The 14,977-nt window shown below is 45.2% G+C and overlaps 7 non-coding genes across 7 annotated transcripts; 3 read left to right on the top strand and 4 right to left on the bottom strand.

Annotated features, from left to right (window-relative positions):
• Window positions 1-1,771: 1,771 nt before the first annotated feature.
• trnar-ccu (transfer RNA arginine (anticodon CCU)) lies at window positions 1,772-1,844 on the bottom strand. The gene has a single exon. It is a non-coding gene; the product is annotated as a tRNA-Arg (tRNA).
• A 2,380-nt stretch (window positions 1,845-4,224) lies between these two features.
• trnar-acg (transfer RNA arginine (anticodon ACG)) lies at window positions 4,225-4,297 on the bottom strand. The gene has a single exon. It is a non-coding gene; the product is annotated as a tRNA-Arg (tRNA).
• A 1,171-nt stretch (window positions 4,298-5,468) lies between these two features.
• On the bottom strand, window positions 5,469-5,542 carry trnak-cuu (transfer RNA lysine (anticodon CUU)). Its single transcript has one exon. It is a non-coding gene; the product is annotated as a tRNA-Lys (tRNA).
• Window positions 5,543-5,919: 377 nt separating this feature from the next.
• Window positions 5,920-6,001, top strand: trnas-acu (transfer RNA serine (anticodon ACU)). Its single transcript has one exon. It is a non-coding gene; the product is annotated as a tRNA-Ser (tRNA).
• Window positions 6,002-7,363: 1,362 nt separating this feature from the next.
• On the top strand, window positions 7,364-7,445 carry trnas-uga (transfer RNA serine (anticodon UGA)). The gene has a single exon. It is a non-coding gene; the product is annotated as a tRNA-Ser (tRNA).
• A 1,279-nt stretch (window positions 7,446-8,724) lies between these two features.
• On the top strand, window positions 8,725-8,806 carry trnas-aga (transfer RNA serine (anticodon AGA)). The gene has a single exon. It is a non-coding gene; the product is annotated as a tRNA-Ser (tRNA).
• Window positions 8,807-9,570: 764 nt separating this feature from the next.
• On the bottom strand, window positions 9,571-9,687 carry LOC148635646 (U5 spliceosomal RNA). The gene has a single exon (XR_015932943.1). It is a non-coding gene; the product is annotated as a U5 spliceosomal RNA (small nuclear RNA).
• Between the last annotated feature and the right edge of the window lie 5,290 nt (window positions 9,688-14,977).

Below are 14,977 nucleotides of genomic sequence, written 5' to 3'. Positions count from 1 at the left end.
CAAGGTTTTCCCAAGGCACTTAACAATGCAAGTTGTTAAGAGCCTTGTGTCTAATATGCCGCCTAGGTTACGTGCTGTCTCTTTGAGGCAAATGTTTAAATCCTCTGAGTTAAGTGCTGAAGTTATAGTAGTCCTATCAGTATTGTTGCCTCCGATCAACAGATCCTCATTTTTCTCAGAGTTGAGTAACAAAAAGTTTTCACACATCCAAGTATTTCCTTCCTTAATGCATTTAACTAAACTGATAATAGAAGAGTTGTCGTTTGGTGTAAACAAAATGTTTATTTGAGTGTCATCAGCATATGAATGAAAGTTCATATTATTTTTTCATATTATCCTACCTAGCAGCAGCATGTAGAGAGAGAGAGCAATATTGGTCCCAGCACTGATCTTCTGGTACCCCAAATTGAACTGGTGACATTGATGAAGCAGTACAATTATTAGATATTTGAACATAATGAAAACGATGAGTAAAATGTGAAGTAAACCACTGAAGGACGGTTCCAGATAAGCCAACCTCAAACTCAAGCTTGTGTAACAAAACAGAGAGGTCAACCGTGTCAAAGGCAGCTCTAAGATCTAGAAGCACAAGCACTGTTGCATTCCCCGCATCAGTAGCTAAGAGAATATCATTTACGACTCTTGTTAACGCAGTTTCAGAAACCAGACTGAAATTTCTCAAGTATATTATTTGAATCCAGATACGATTGACGTTGGGCAACAACTATTCTCCCAAGACTTTTAGATTGAAATGGGACCTTTGAGACAGGCCTGTAGTTGTTAAGAACTTGTGGATCCAAATTTGACTTCTTAAGGAGCGGTCTAACAACCGCTACCTTAAATTGATCAGGTAAAACGCCTGACGCAAGCGATGCATTCATCATACTAATTATAGGTCCTGCCAGTCCTTCGAGGGAATCTTTGACTAGCTGAGTGGGGATGGGATCTAGCGAACAGGTGGTTGACTTTGTCTTATGTCTGTGTTTATGAGTCCACCATAAGAAGAAATCTGAACAGGAGTGGTGATCATGCGAGGTCACCATGGAGGAAACCACTGCTCTCCCCCCAAAAAAAACCACCACTGCCCCTCTCAAGTTTGCTAAAGACCACATGGATGTTCCACAGCAACTCCTGGAACAATGTTCTGTGGACAGATGTGACAAAAGTTGAAAGTTAAAGGAGTACATCAACAACAGAGTGGCTGAAACAGAAGAAATTCCGTATTTTGGGATGGCCAAGTAAGAGTCCTGACCCCAATCCCATTGAAGTACTGTGGCGTGATCTGAAGCAGGCCGTTCAGTGCAAGACATCCCAAAAATATACATGACTGAAACAGTTTTTCATAGAGGAATAGGCCAAAATACCTCCTAACCGCTGCTCAGGTCTGACCAGCCGCTACAGAAAGTAGGGGTTGAGGTTTTTGTCATAAAGGAGGTTCCACTAGCTCCTTAATATAAGGGTTCACATACTTTTTCCATCAATGACCTTGATTGTTTAAACCATTTGGTCAATAAAGAAACAGCAATGTCAAATGTTGGGCGTGTGTTGTTTGTTAAATCAGACTCTCTTTATTAATTATTATGACTTAGATAAAGATAAGATCACATGTTAGGAGCCATTCATGCAGAAATCCACATCATTCCGAAGGGCTGTTTACAAAAGTTTTTCTCCCAACTGTATGTGAGAGAAAAGCAGAGACGCTCACTGAGTAAGGTGGTGTTGCAGCTTTGCAAATCACAAGGACATTTGTACGCTCAAAATGGGACAGGAGCACCCCAGATGGGACTCGAACCCACAATCCCTGGCTTAGGAGGCCAGTGCCTTATCCATTAGGCCACTGGGGCACACGGGGGAAAGTTAGGCAGCAGAAGGTTTACTGTGACCTGAGAAGGACCGGCATCCAATCACGATGGTACACACACACACACGCTCTCACTCATCTGAGCTACACGGCTACCAAGATGATCTCAGGTGCGCCGAGCTGGTACGGAACATATTGAACTGATCGACGGCGAATTGTCTCTCAGACAGGCTTTTCACCTCTTAGCTCCCTGACTGACAGTAATCAGCTAGGTAGTGAAACAGTCAGCTGCTTCTAAGCCTTAAACAGCTGCATCGCGGCGCTTCCACAGAGAGATGATTTGAAAGCCAAACATCGCCCATTGGGAACACCTTACTATCACTAGTTTAAGAGACTCTTAAGGTCTTGCAGAGGTGCCTGTCTAATAGCATGCGCTTTGCAAGCTATAGGTGTTTAGGCTGAGGCAGAATGCCTGTTAACAAAATGTTTTTCTAAAGGGGCCTCACACTCTTTTCCAAGCAATGGTCACCATCCCCACCGAGTGTCACAATGTAGTCATGTCCTAGGACATCACCTGTTAGTCTCCATTTGTCTGCCACCAACACTTTAGGTTACGGGGTCACAACCGCACCCCGGAGACCAGAGGAGCCGTTGGCGTTCTGGCGGCGCAGATTGGGCTGAAGGTGGGGCGCTTGAATCTCGCTGTTGGAGGCCGTCTGAAACTGACCCAAGCCTTTCCCTTGAATTAAATGTAAATAAGAAATGAACCCCAGATGCACATGGAATCAATCACGTGTTTCCTTTGAGCCGTTTCAGAGACTGCTCCAGAGTTTACCTTGCACAGATGCGCAAAGATTAATGATGGGGGTGCACGCTTCCAGGCGTCTTACAACTGTAGGGACTGATTAGAGACAATTCGTAGCTTGTGCTCATTTCCCTCTATTCCCCGTGTTGCAGTGGTAGGATGATGTAAATTCCTGCTTCGACACGTAACGGGATTATAATCAAGTGCAGGAGCTGAGGGCTTTAGTTTTGTTTCGTTTTCCATGGCGTTCGTAAGCGCGCAAATCAAAGGCAATTCCTGCGTCTAACACGAATGTAAATGCTTTTGAAAGTGCAGTGTGGTGCAGCTTGTAAAATCCTTGTCCACATTTTTGGTTTGTTGATGTTTTTTCTGTCTGCCAAAGTTGCATTTTGACATCCGGACTGGGGGACTTTATCATTTGAACGTGAAGCCAGCCTTAAACCCTCTGAGGCGTGTCTGTCTGCCGGCACGAATCTTGTGAAAGGTATTTTTTTTAACGGAGAGCAACTTTAAAAAGGTTTCCGCAGCCAAATCGCAGTCCGTGTTTGATTATAGGAGGAATGCGGAGGCGGGGAGCTCGCATTTGTCGTGCTCGAGTGGTTAAGGCGATGGGCTCGAAATGCGTTGGGGCTTCCCCGCGCAGGTTCGAAACCTGCCGACTCCGGCGTCTGCCGCACGTCACCTTGTGCCTGCGCGGCAGAGGCGAAGTGCCGCTTCTCCTTTCCTGGTACTATAAAAACGCTAAATCGCTTGGCCCCGCTGCCATGGAAAGCAATTCTTCAGATAACCACACATTTTGCGTTCGCACCTCTGGTGCTCTACTTATGCCTTTGAAAACCTAATGAATAAAGCTGTAAGAACCGACACGATGTGTAGGTGCTCTTAAAGCACGCAGTAAAGAACTGTTAACAGCAAGGGTTTCAGTGGGTTAACTGAGGAGAAGGCGTGATCGCTAATTGTTGACTTTTTATTTGGTGTTAGAAACACTCTTACTGTGCATGACGTGCAACAAATGTAGCCACAGAAATTGCATCACGCTTTCATGTATGCTATTGCAGACACCAACGTTGCCTAGATAGAAAACCGAAATAGCCGTGGGTTTGCTTGCTGGTCTGAAGGATCTCTCTTCGAATCTCTATCATTTGTCAATGGAAGTAAAAGGCGCTGCAATCTGATACGTTCAGAATCAAACCCGCAGCTGTTGTTCGACTTTATTTCTTGACTAATTACAACTGAGTGTCGCATGAGCAGTTACATAAACTTGTCTGGTATATTTGAACACAAATGCCGTTCTTCAATTAAAACTAACAGTACATTGTCAGGGACATTCAGTTCTATACAAACAAGAGACAGACAAGAGAATATTTCTACCGTTCATGTGGACTACGTGTTGACTTACTGATCGGAATAATTGAAAGGTTCGGGCTCATAGCCGATGCAGTGCGTGCTAATTAGAACAGCAACGCTGAGCTCTCAGCACCGTACTGAGCCCAGGTGTTTTTCTAAAGCTGTCAGGTGCAGTTCATTTACATGAAGGAAATCTCTTACTGGGTACGATTACAATGCAGTAAGTAGCACAGACTACTTAGGGAGTAGCCCGATGTGTTTAAAAACGACCCGAGCCAGGCAGGAGTTGAACCTGCAATCTCTTGATCCGTAGTCAAACGCGTTATCCATTGCGCCACTGGCCCTGGTGTGACACTACAGGACTGTAACCCAGTGAGATCAGCACTGCAACTAGTAAAATATTACCCCCGGTCCATTCTTTTCCAAAAGTGAGAAACACCTGTTTTCTACATTTTGTCTGTTTTAAAACCATATCTCTTTAAACCAAACCAAGAGTTTGTCTTTTGCACTGATATTCTGATTCATTTCGATTTCAAAGAAAAAAAAAACATTATCTTCCAAAGCATCATAAAATTGTCCATTCTTCCAGACTCTACTTCTCTCTTGTAGTAGTACAGCAGACCTTTCCAGGTGAGCAGATCACAGAGTCCGAAATATGCTTCCTCCATCAAGCAAAGTACCTGAACATGACTCTGTCTTCATAAAAGCGCCCCTGTAATAAAGAAATTAAATCCGAAATCAAGAGGGAAGTTGCCTACTGAAGTTCAAGAAGTCATCAATTTTAACCTAGCAACACATTAAAGGCTGCATCTATACAAGTATGATTCTAGAAATGCTCACCAGATTACGTTTTAAGAAGGAACTGCGCCTCAGGTTCCGCCGAGATCTTAACTTGGATGGCAGGATTCAGAGTCCGGAGTGTGGACTGATGGCGCACGGAGGGTCCACATACTGTGGATCCCTCAGTTTTCTTCCGCGTGTTTAAACCGCCAGCGTGTGACTCCCCTGTCCCCGTGACCTCATTGCTCTGCTCTCGCCTCTGTGCAGCTGAGCCCGACTCATGGTAAAGTGGAAAACAATATGCCCTCAATGTGGGATTTACTCTGGATCGAGGATAGATGTCACCTTTTTATCGTTGAACAGGATGTATGTGATGTGGCGACTAGGTTCAATTTTGTATCCTTTTAAAAGATTAAGGACTGGGGTGAGCGTGATTTACCACCCTTTCAGCTAAGAACCCGACATGAGCACCGTTTAAGCTGCATAGACTCGGTCGTTTAACTCTTCTCCATTAGCAGGGTTAAGGTTAAAGAAAAAAAACATTGCTGACTTCTTTTTTTTTGCCAGCCGCTAGCGCTGATTAGCAATGTTTGTATTTCATGTTTTGCAAGTTGCATCCATTTTAAGAAAAACAAGTCGCGTTAAAGACAGGAAATGAATACTTGCATTTAATTAAGTCTAGCCGTAGGCGGTTGTCTGTAAGGACCAGTTCTGTTCAAGAAGACAGAACAAAGAAGGCACCACTGGGATTCGGACTCAGGATCTCCTGTTTAAGAGACAAGCGCTTTAACCAACTAAGCCACGGCGCCCCGGGATAGTTGTCCTTTTGCAGCCACTTGGACACACCACTCAGACACATCTGCATTCGGTGTGTGCTCCGCCTGCTCGCTGAGCAAGTTGCCACCTTTATACAATAGCAACATCGACACCAAGAGAAAGGATGACAAATGGCTTTTGTCTGGAACTTTTCATGTCCAAGGAGCTCAATGTGCTTTCTGTGTACAACAGGGCCACTGAACTCCACACTGGCCACTGAACCACAGCAGTGGCTTGCTGGCTTGACATCTCCCAAGGAAAATGTTGAAATCGCATGTGGAACAGGAAAATGACCCTCGAGTACGAGGGAAAAAAAAGAAAAAGATCATCTGGAGCGCGCCAACCCATGTCTGGACAGTCCAGTTTCGTCGACGAGGTGGCCGAGTGGTTAAGGCGATGGACTACTAATTCATTGTGTTTTGCATGCATGGGTTCGAATCCCATCCTCGTCGCTCTCTATGTCTGACACGTGTGCCTGTTCGACGTTGGCCCTCCTTTTGTTTGCTCCAGTACTAGAGCCTTACATTTTCTAGCGGTGGCTGAACATGGTATAGTAGGCTAACGTTGGTATCGAGCAGTGGCAGTAACAGTATTTACGTGCCGCTGCTGCCAAGTGGCTCTGGGTTGAGACCGCGTTTTCACTTACTTGCAGCACAAACGGAGAAAGCGATTTTTGACAGTCTCTCGAGAGACTGCGCTAGGTGTTTAGGGATAGACTTTGTCAGTTCCCAATGGGATGATGGCCTCTCAAATAGTTTGTGATTCCTCTAGACGTTTATACAGTAGAAGCCTGCTTCGTGGCTTAAATCCAAGCTAAGGAAACGAGTTTGAGGTCTGATGCAGAACTGCGAATTCAATGAAGGGGAACACTACAGTACATTGCACTGTATGTGTGAGGAAAGCTGCCCCCTTCTGTTCCTTGTCGACCGAACAGAGGACTGTAAAGGATACCGCCAAGAAACTTTAGGATGCTGGTTGGAATCCAGCTCCAAAGAAGCCCCTTTGGGTGTTATGTAATCAAAAAGTAAGAACAGAGAATCTCCCTTGGATCAAAAGCGCAACAGAACTGTTTTCCGTGGAGCAGGTTTCAGACCCGTAGACCTGTTTTATTTGTAGGGCAGGGCGCATTCCCAAACGCGAATCTCCTGTTTTAGAAATGCTTTGGGCGGCGTGAAGTGAAAATAAGAAGTGGGCTCCAGATGCACATGGAAGCAATCAAGTGTTTCATCCGAGCTGTTTCAAAGACTGCTCAACAGCTTTCCTTTTACAGAGGCCCAACGATTAATGATGGGGGTGCACCCTTCAATGTGCCTTACGACTCTAGGGAGTGATTGAGACGATTCGTAGCGTGTGTTCATTTCCCTCTATTCCCCATGTTGTAGTGGTAAGATGACGTAAATTCCTGCTTCGACACGTAACGGCATTATAATCAAGTGCAGGAGCTGAGGGCTTTTGTTTTGTTTCGTTTTCTATGGCGTTCGTAAGCACGCAAAACAAAGACAATTCCTGCATCTAACACGAATGTAAATGTTTTTGAAAGTGTAGTGTGGTGCAGCTTGTAAAATCCTTGTCCACATTTGTGGTTTGTTGATGTTTTTTCTGTCTGCCAAAGTTGCATTTTGACATCCGGACGGGGAGATTTTATCATTTGAACGTGAAGCCAGCCTTAAACCCTCTGAGGCGTGTCTGTCTGCCGGCATGTATCTTGTGAAAGGTATTTTTTTTTTAATGTAGAGCGACTTTAAAAAAGTTTCCGCAGCCACCTCGCACTCCGTGTTAGATTATAGGAGGAATGGGGCGGCGGCGAGCTCGCTGTAGTCGTGGCCGAGTAGTTAAGGCGATGGACTTGAAATCCATTGGGGACTCCCCGCTCAGGTTCGAATCCTGCCGACTACGGCGTCTGCCGCACGTCACCTTGTGCCTGTGCGGCAAAGGCGAAGTGCCGCTTCTCCTTTCCTGGTACTATAAAAATGCTACATCGCTTGGTCCTGCTTCCATGGAAAGCAGTTCTTCAGGTAATTCTACTCTCTTACCAAAGCTGTTAGGTTCCTTTCCGTGGTGAGATGGGTTGTCATGCAACGCTGCCACATAGTGCCGACAGACAAGTGTGTTGCGGGAGAAGAGAAAAGTGTTTGAAGATTTAAGAGTGTCTTAGGTGGAGCCACAATCAAGTGTCACAAATGCAAGTGGGAAGATTTCCAATGTTTAATATGGTCAAAATAAGCGGAAGTTACCAGCTGGTCCGGCACAGTCTGCCATGCTTTTGTCATATACTGTAAAGTGGTGTCGAACTGGATGTCGAACTGGAGCCTCACCATTTGCATATGTGAGGCTCCAGTTATACATCGAGTGTCACATTAAATGACAAAAATGAAGAGAGTTAAAGCAGCTGGAGAGGTTTTCTTACAACTTTTGAGCTGACACAGTTTTGGAAAATGTTTCCTTCACGCTGCACTGAACAACATAGGCAGCCAAGAGTCTCCAAAACAAAACAGAATGGACAGATAGGAGAAAATTCCCACTCGTCCTGAAGTTCCCAAAATCCAGCACTGAGCGTAAACAAAGTGTCTAAGTAGCGTGGGAATGCTAACCCTAACCCTAGCTGGAGTTTGAGCAATCCGACACTGAGCGTAAGAAGATGAGTCAAAGTAACGTCTAATCGGATTAGTTTCCTTAGAGCTGGTTCAGAGTTTGCTCAAGAGTTTACCTTTCACAGATGCGCAAAGAAGAATGTTGGGGGTGCACGTAACGGCGTTATATGCAAGTGCGGGACGTGAGGGTTTTCGTTTGTTTGTTTTGTTTTGCTCTGCTTTGCTTTGTTTTGCTTTCCATCGCGTTGGTAAGAGCGTAAATAAAAAGGCGATTCCTGCATCTACCACTAATGTAAGAGCTATTTCAAGTGCGACGTGGTGCGGCTTTTCAAATGCTTGTGGGCATTTCTCTGTTGTTGATTCTTTTTTTGTGTGTAACAAAGTGGCATTTTCATGTCCGGACGGGGAGACTTTATCATTCCGACATGAAGCCACCCTTAAGTCCTCTGAGGCGTGTCTGTCTGCAAGGCTTGTATTTTGGAAATGTTTTTTTGAAACGGAGAACGACTTTGAAATAGGCTTCCGCCGGCGCCTCGCGATCCAGGTAAGATTGTAGCAAGAACGCAGCGGCAATGGGGCTTGCTGTAGTCGTGGCCGAGTGGTTAAGGCGATGGACTAGAAATCCATTGGGGTTTCCCTGCGCAGGTTCCAATCCTGCCGACTACGTTGTCCGCCTCCAGTCGGTGTGTTTTGGCACAAGCAAAGAAGCGCGCCTCTTTGCTGTTCCTGGTGGTTTTAAAACGCCCAATCGCTTGTACCCGGAAATAAGTTCTTCAGCGTCCGCGAATGGCATTTTGCAGCTGGAAGCAGATGTCGACGCGTTTTGCACAGAGCACCAAAAAAGCGTCTTTTTTGAAGGCCTAGGCACTGAGCATTGGTGGTTCAGTGGTAGAATTCTCGCCTGCCACGCGGGTGGCTCGGGTTCGATTCTCGGCCAATGCAGTGGCTTTTGCAGCGAGTGGCTCCATCACTTGCATCCCCTTGCAACTCGCAACTGAAAACCCACTGAAGCTAAGCAGGTGTGAGCCAGGTCAGTACCCGGATGAGGGTGAGCTACAGGGAAAAACAAAGCTTCCAGCTGGAAGCGGTGTTAATGGTGCCGGCGGGGGGGCACTCACCCTGAGGTCTGTGCGGGTCCCAATGCCCCAGTATAGTGACGGAGATGCTGTGTTGTAAAAGGGCGCTGTCTTTTGGATGAGATGTAAAAACGAGGTCACAGCGCTCTGTGGTCATTCAAAATGACCACCAAAACCTTTGACAAAAGCTCTTGGTAATTGATGGTCTTCAATAATGCTTCTCCTTTAGGTACATTTTAAATCAGCTGAAAAATGCTGTTTTGCATTCATGTGTTTAAGTAGCCTGTGCTACTTACTGCATTGTAAGAGCGATTGTGAGCGGTTTTGTTTTCTCTCTTTGACCAGCCCAGCTGCGCCCCACCCGAAGGCAGGGAAGCACAAAAATTGTATGGAACTCATTCATGCTCCTCTCCATGGAAATCTTTAGTAAAAGGCAAAAGATTTGTACGAGATGAAGAGAAACCAGAGTGCGTGGCTGGACAGCTGCAGGAGCCCAGGCCGCCTTCAAGTCCTCTGCCCTGCTGGTCGTGGTTGGCAATGCACCTGGCCTTACAAACGAGCCAGTGGGGCCCGTTCAGCTCCGGGCTCATCGCCTGCGGCTCTCGGCTTACCTGGCAGGGGAGATACCTTGATCAGCCTGTAGTTGGAATAGTTGGATTGTTTTCTTGTTTTGTGGAAGCAGTGTTTGTTTTGCAGTTTGAGATGGCAACCTTTGGATCCCGCAAGAATGCTGTACGTTTTGAGCTTTTGGATGACCTCTTCATGGATCGTATGCAGTTCAGCAGAAAAGTGTTACAGAAGGAACTTGGCTTTGAACCTCAGCACTTGTATTTCATCTTCGCTCTCCCAGGTCAGAAAGCATTTGAGGTTGTTTTTGCTACCTATTCTCTGTTTGAACAATGTGTGGATGTGTTTGAGGCAAAAAGAGGGAAAGTTCCTGCCCTTGAGAAGATCAACTTGCAGCCTCTGACACAGAGAGAGAGGAAAACGGTGCATGTTGTTATGTTCTCGGAAATGGCAAAGACGGAGGACATTCACACCTGGCTTAAGCAGTACTGCACCGTCCACCATGGAACTGAGGTTAGAGATGTTGACGGTATAAAAACAGGAGCAAGGAAATTCGAGGTTCGCTTGCTACCGGACAATGTAAATGGAGGCTTAAGGCACCTGCCCTCTACAATCCGGCTGGGCGCCTGCAATGGCTATGTTTTTTATGTGGGACAACCAAAGGTGTGTCGGCGCTGTGGTGCTGTGGGACACCTGGCATCGTCCTGCACTGTGAAATGCTGCAAGACCTGTGGCAAACAGGGACATTAAGCCTCTGACTGTTCAATGCTGCCAAAGTGCAATTTATGTGGCTCGGAAGGACACGTTTTTAAGAACTGCCCCCACGCCTACGCCTATAAACTCAAAATGAGAAAGGATAAGGCAGTGCTTGTTTCAGCCAAACCGGCCCGAAAAAGCCAAAGCAAACAACAAGTCAAACAAAGAACCCTTGTTGGACAAAGACTCTCAGTCTCCAGCCAGGATCAGTCCTGCTGTGGCTCCGGGGCCGGTGGAAGAGAAATCCACTACGCCCCCACAACCGCAGACTGCACCAGACAAGCACGAGGGTTTGAAAACCCCCGAGAACAGCGAGGACCCCTCCCCCACTCCTGCTCCTCAGAACGAGGGCCAGTGTGGGGCCCCCCGGTGGAGCGGGTCCAGCGACGATACCCAGGATTCAGCGGAGCTGCTTTTCTCAGACTCTGCAAGTGCTACAGATGCCCTCCTCTCCTCCATCCAGTCCATCACGGAGGATCTGCAACAGCTGGTGGGTGAGGGGGAAGAGGAGACTGGTGCATCGGCTGCACCCCTTTCCCCTCGGTGCTCCCAGGAGCTGGACTTGAGGAAAAGGAAAAATGACTCTGTTTTCTCCCCGAGCGAGGAGGAAGGAGAGCATGGCGATGGGGACAGCTGGAACCCCTCCACCCCTCCTTCTGCCCCCTTCCTTGAAATGGACTCCGTGAACGCTTTTACTGCTGCCACCCTGATGAAGGCTCATTCAGAGGATGGCTGGCAGGAAATTGGTAAGAAGAAAAAGAAAAAGAGAAGGTAACAGGTGAGACCGAAGAGAAATGTGTTTTGTAAAGACTGGTTCCACTTTCTTATGTAATATGGCTCTAAACATAATTTCTCTTAACACCAGAGGTATCAATGACAGAGTTAAATGCCAGTGTGTCTTTGATTACCTCCAGCAGAGAGAGGGAGATGTGTTGATGTTGCAGGAGTGTGCTTTAGCCTATCAAGAGAGCTTATCAATAGCCTATCAATAAAAGCTTTGAAGATAGGTGGGATAAAGGGCCTTCTGTTTGGTCAGGGGACAATAACAACAGAGCCTCTGGCGTGGCCATTCTTTTCAAAGGATGGGCTTTCAAATTGAAAAGTATTCAGAGGGTCATAGATGGCAGGTTGCTGTGTGTGGATGTGGAATGGGGGACCGTTAACCTGCGGCTAATCAATGTGTATTGTCCTACTGACGTGGGAGGAAGGGTGGAGCTACTCAAGGCACTCTCTCCCCTATTGTTAAGTAGCACAGACGTGATAGTGGGAGGGGATTTTAATTGTATCTTAGAGCACACAGACAGGCAGTCTAGCTCTCCGATAAAATTGGATTCCAGCTCACTGGCCCTGCAAAACTTAGTTCAAGACTTTAAACTCTCAGACACATATAGATGTATATATCCCACAACAGCAGGATATACATGGTCAGGGAGGAATAGCAGCTCCAGAATTGACTATTGCTTTGTCTCAGAGAGAGTGAAAGTTGTTGGGGTCACTCTTCAGCCTGTCTTCTTCTCAGATCATCAGGCTTTAGGGTGTAGAGTGGAACTCCAGGGCAGGACTGTCTTTGGCCCAGGCCTCTGGAAACTCAACACAAAGCTGCTAGAGAACGAGGGGGTAGTATCCCGCTACAAGGAGAAACTATCACAGTGGCTGTCCTTGCAGTGTCTGTACGGGTCAGTAGGAGAGTGGTGGGAGGAGGTGAAGATGAGGACAAAGGCCTTTTTCATGGCTGAGGGAAGGAAGGCTGCTGCCAGACAGAGAGGAGTGCTAGCCAGGAAACAGAGGCAGCTGCAGCGTCTCTACACGATGCTGCACAGTGGCTTCGATGTGCTCGAGGATATCACCCTTTTAAAAAAGGACATCCGGAGCATAGTCGAAGAAAGTAGTCGAGGAGTGCTGTTAAGAAGCAGAGTGCAGTTCTTGGAAGAAAATAAGAAGTGTACTCGCTTCTTTTTCAGGAAAGTGGTAGGCTCCAAGTCTGTCATGGAAAGTGTAGTTGATGAGGAGGGACGAGAGAGAACAGAGCCGAGTGCTATCCTCTCCTGCACCGAGGCCTTCTACTCAAGACTGTACAGCTCTACAGAGGTAAAGGATGAAGAAATTCATTTTTTTACCTCAAAGCTAGAAAACGTTTTGAGTGCTATCCTCTCCTGCACCGAGGCCTTCTACTCAAGACTGTACAGCTCTACAGAGGTAAAGGATGAAGAAATTCATTTTTTTACCTCAAAGCTAGAAAACGTTTTGAGTGAAGAAGATAGGGAAGTACTTGAGAGGGATTTGACAGTAGAAGAGCTGAGACAGGCTATGGAGAGCTTACAGCAGGGGAAAACTCCGGGTGCTGACGGGCTCCCTAAAGAAATGTATTGCACCTTTTGGGATCTGCTTCAGGATCCGCTACTGCTCCTATTCGAGGAAAGCTATAAGACAGAATTGCTACCTGACTCCTTAAGAGAAGGCACTATCTCTCTCTTGTTTAAGAAAGGAGCAAAGAATGACATAAAGAACTGGAGACCCCTCAGCCTGTTAGGCGTGGACACTAAGATCCTGTCCAAAGCCCTTTTCCTGCGCCTACAAAATGTAGTGGCCTCACTGGTAGGGAAAGAACAGACTTGTGGGATAGCAGGACGCCTGATGAGCGACAACCTGGCCTTGTTGAGGGATGTCTGTCTGTACTCAGAGGATCGCTCCCTCCCTCTGTGCATTTTAAGTGTAGACCTAGAAAAGACCTTTGACCGCCTACCGGTCAAAGGCCGGTCACGCGGTGCGTGATTGGTTGACCGACAGGGGCACTCGTGGTCCGTTGGTCTGTCGTAGAAAGACTTACTGTAAACGTCTTTACTGTGCCCATTGTAGATATTGAATTTTACCACTGAAGGGAAATCTTAGTAGCTGAGCATAAAAAGAATAGGAGCATACTGTAACGCGTGTGAAGGCCATAAACGATATTAATTTTGGAACGTAAACATACAGTATATAGCTGGTCTTGGTACTTTAAAGAAAAAAATACACACCAGTATTCCATTTCTCCCTAAACATTGTAAGCTTCGAAGTCTTTAACTAACGTGATACCGGAGTCAACAAGCATACTTTTAGAATTTGATTAAAAGGGAATATAATATGGAATCGCGTATCTCAAGAAATTAATAACGATATAATTATATTCATGTTGCAAAAGAACTGCAACGGACATAAAAACTCCCTTGCTTTTAACAGAGCGTTCCATAATTTCTAACTACGAAAATGCCAGGTGAAAGGATTTGTAAACATATTTTGTTAAAGCAAGTCAGTTTTTTCCGCAACACATAAAATACATTTTTCCAAGAAAGTTTAGCCTTTGTCACTAATGAAACCACTAAATAAAGACATAAATATAGAAATCTTAAGATTTGTTTTATTTAATGTTGGTAGCAGGATGAACTGTCAGAGTGTATATTTTGTCACAAAGTTGCTGCAAGATGTTAACAGTGAAAAAGGTATTTAGAAATGAGTTATTTCAAGATGAAAAAGAAAACATACACGAAACATGGTTTCATAACGACCAGAATCGGTCTTGAGATATTTTTAACTTGATTTACAGTATTTGAGAGGTATGTCTTAACACCGATACTACAGTGCTTAAGTACTGCTCACGTATATGTTTCTAGGTTTATATTATGCATTTCATACGGTCAAATTACTTTTGAGCAACTAATAAGAAGCGCGAAACGGTATGCGTTTTAGTTTCGTTTTGTGCTGGGACCCGTGGATTGATTAGAGATATCAAGTACATACAAGTCATTTTTTAAATGTTGTAGTTCGTCTTGAAAAAATGTTACGAGTACATCATCTATCAACAATTACACAGGTTCTGTTTCCATATTGTGGATTTTGGTTAGGTATTATCAAATCCAGTGGCGCTGTGTGTTAGTTTACTGAGTCCCATGTCACATGGTCTGTGATTGAAACCTGTAAAACCGGTTTAATTCGTCACAGCCAGCACTCTTCAGGTGTGAGGGTCTTCTGCTCAGAATGAAACGCTAAAATGTTTGTGTATATTCTAATGGTAGTGGGGGCAGGGTGTGTGGGAACAGGTTTGGTTGAAATTGCATTGGACATCTATGTTCTTCACACCTGAAACATTTTCTCTGAAAGCATTTTCTTCGCAGTTTAACCGATCTTGTTACAGCATGTTACAGTTTACTATTATTAACCATATTAATTTTAAGTGCTTAATGTAAAATCTTGCAAAAATATATTTTCATTGTTCAAATATACATTAAGTCTGACTATCATATAATAAGTTAAATACAAAACTAAAGATAAAATAGGGTTAAATATAATTCAAAATATTTTGCTAACAATGTTAACTGTTTATGAATAATAAAATGTATTAACTAAGGAGTAGGATGGCACAGTTGTTAGTATGTTTTTTGTTTTGTTTCTTTTTAATAAATAC

This window comes from Lepisosteus platostomus, unplaced genomic scaffold, assembly GCF_059453375.1.
Source record: "Lepisosteus platostomus isolate fLepPlt1 unplaced genomic scaffold, fLepPlt1.hap1 Scaffold_235_H1, whole genome shotgun sequence".
Lineage (NCBI taxonomy): Eukaryota > Metazoa > Chordata > Actinopteri > Semionotiformes > Lepisosteidae > Lepisosteus > Lepisosteus platostomus.
Note: the sequence above shows the minus strand (reverse complement) of the source record. Positions and strands in the feature narration are given on the sequence as shown.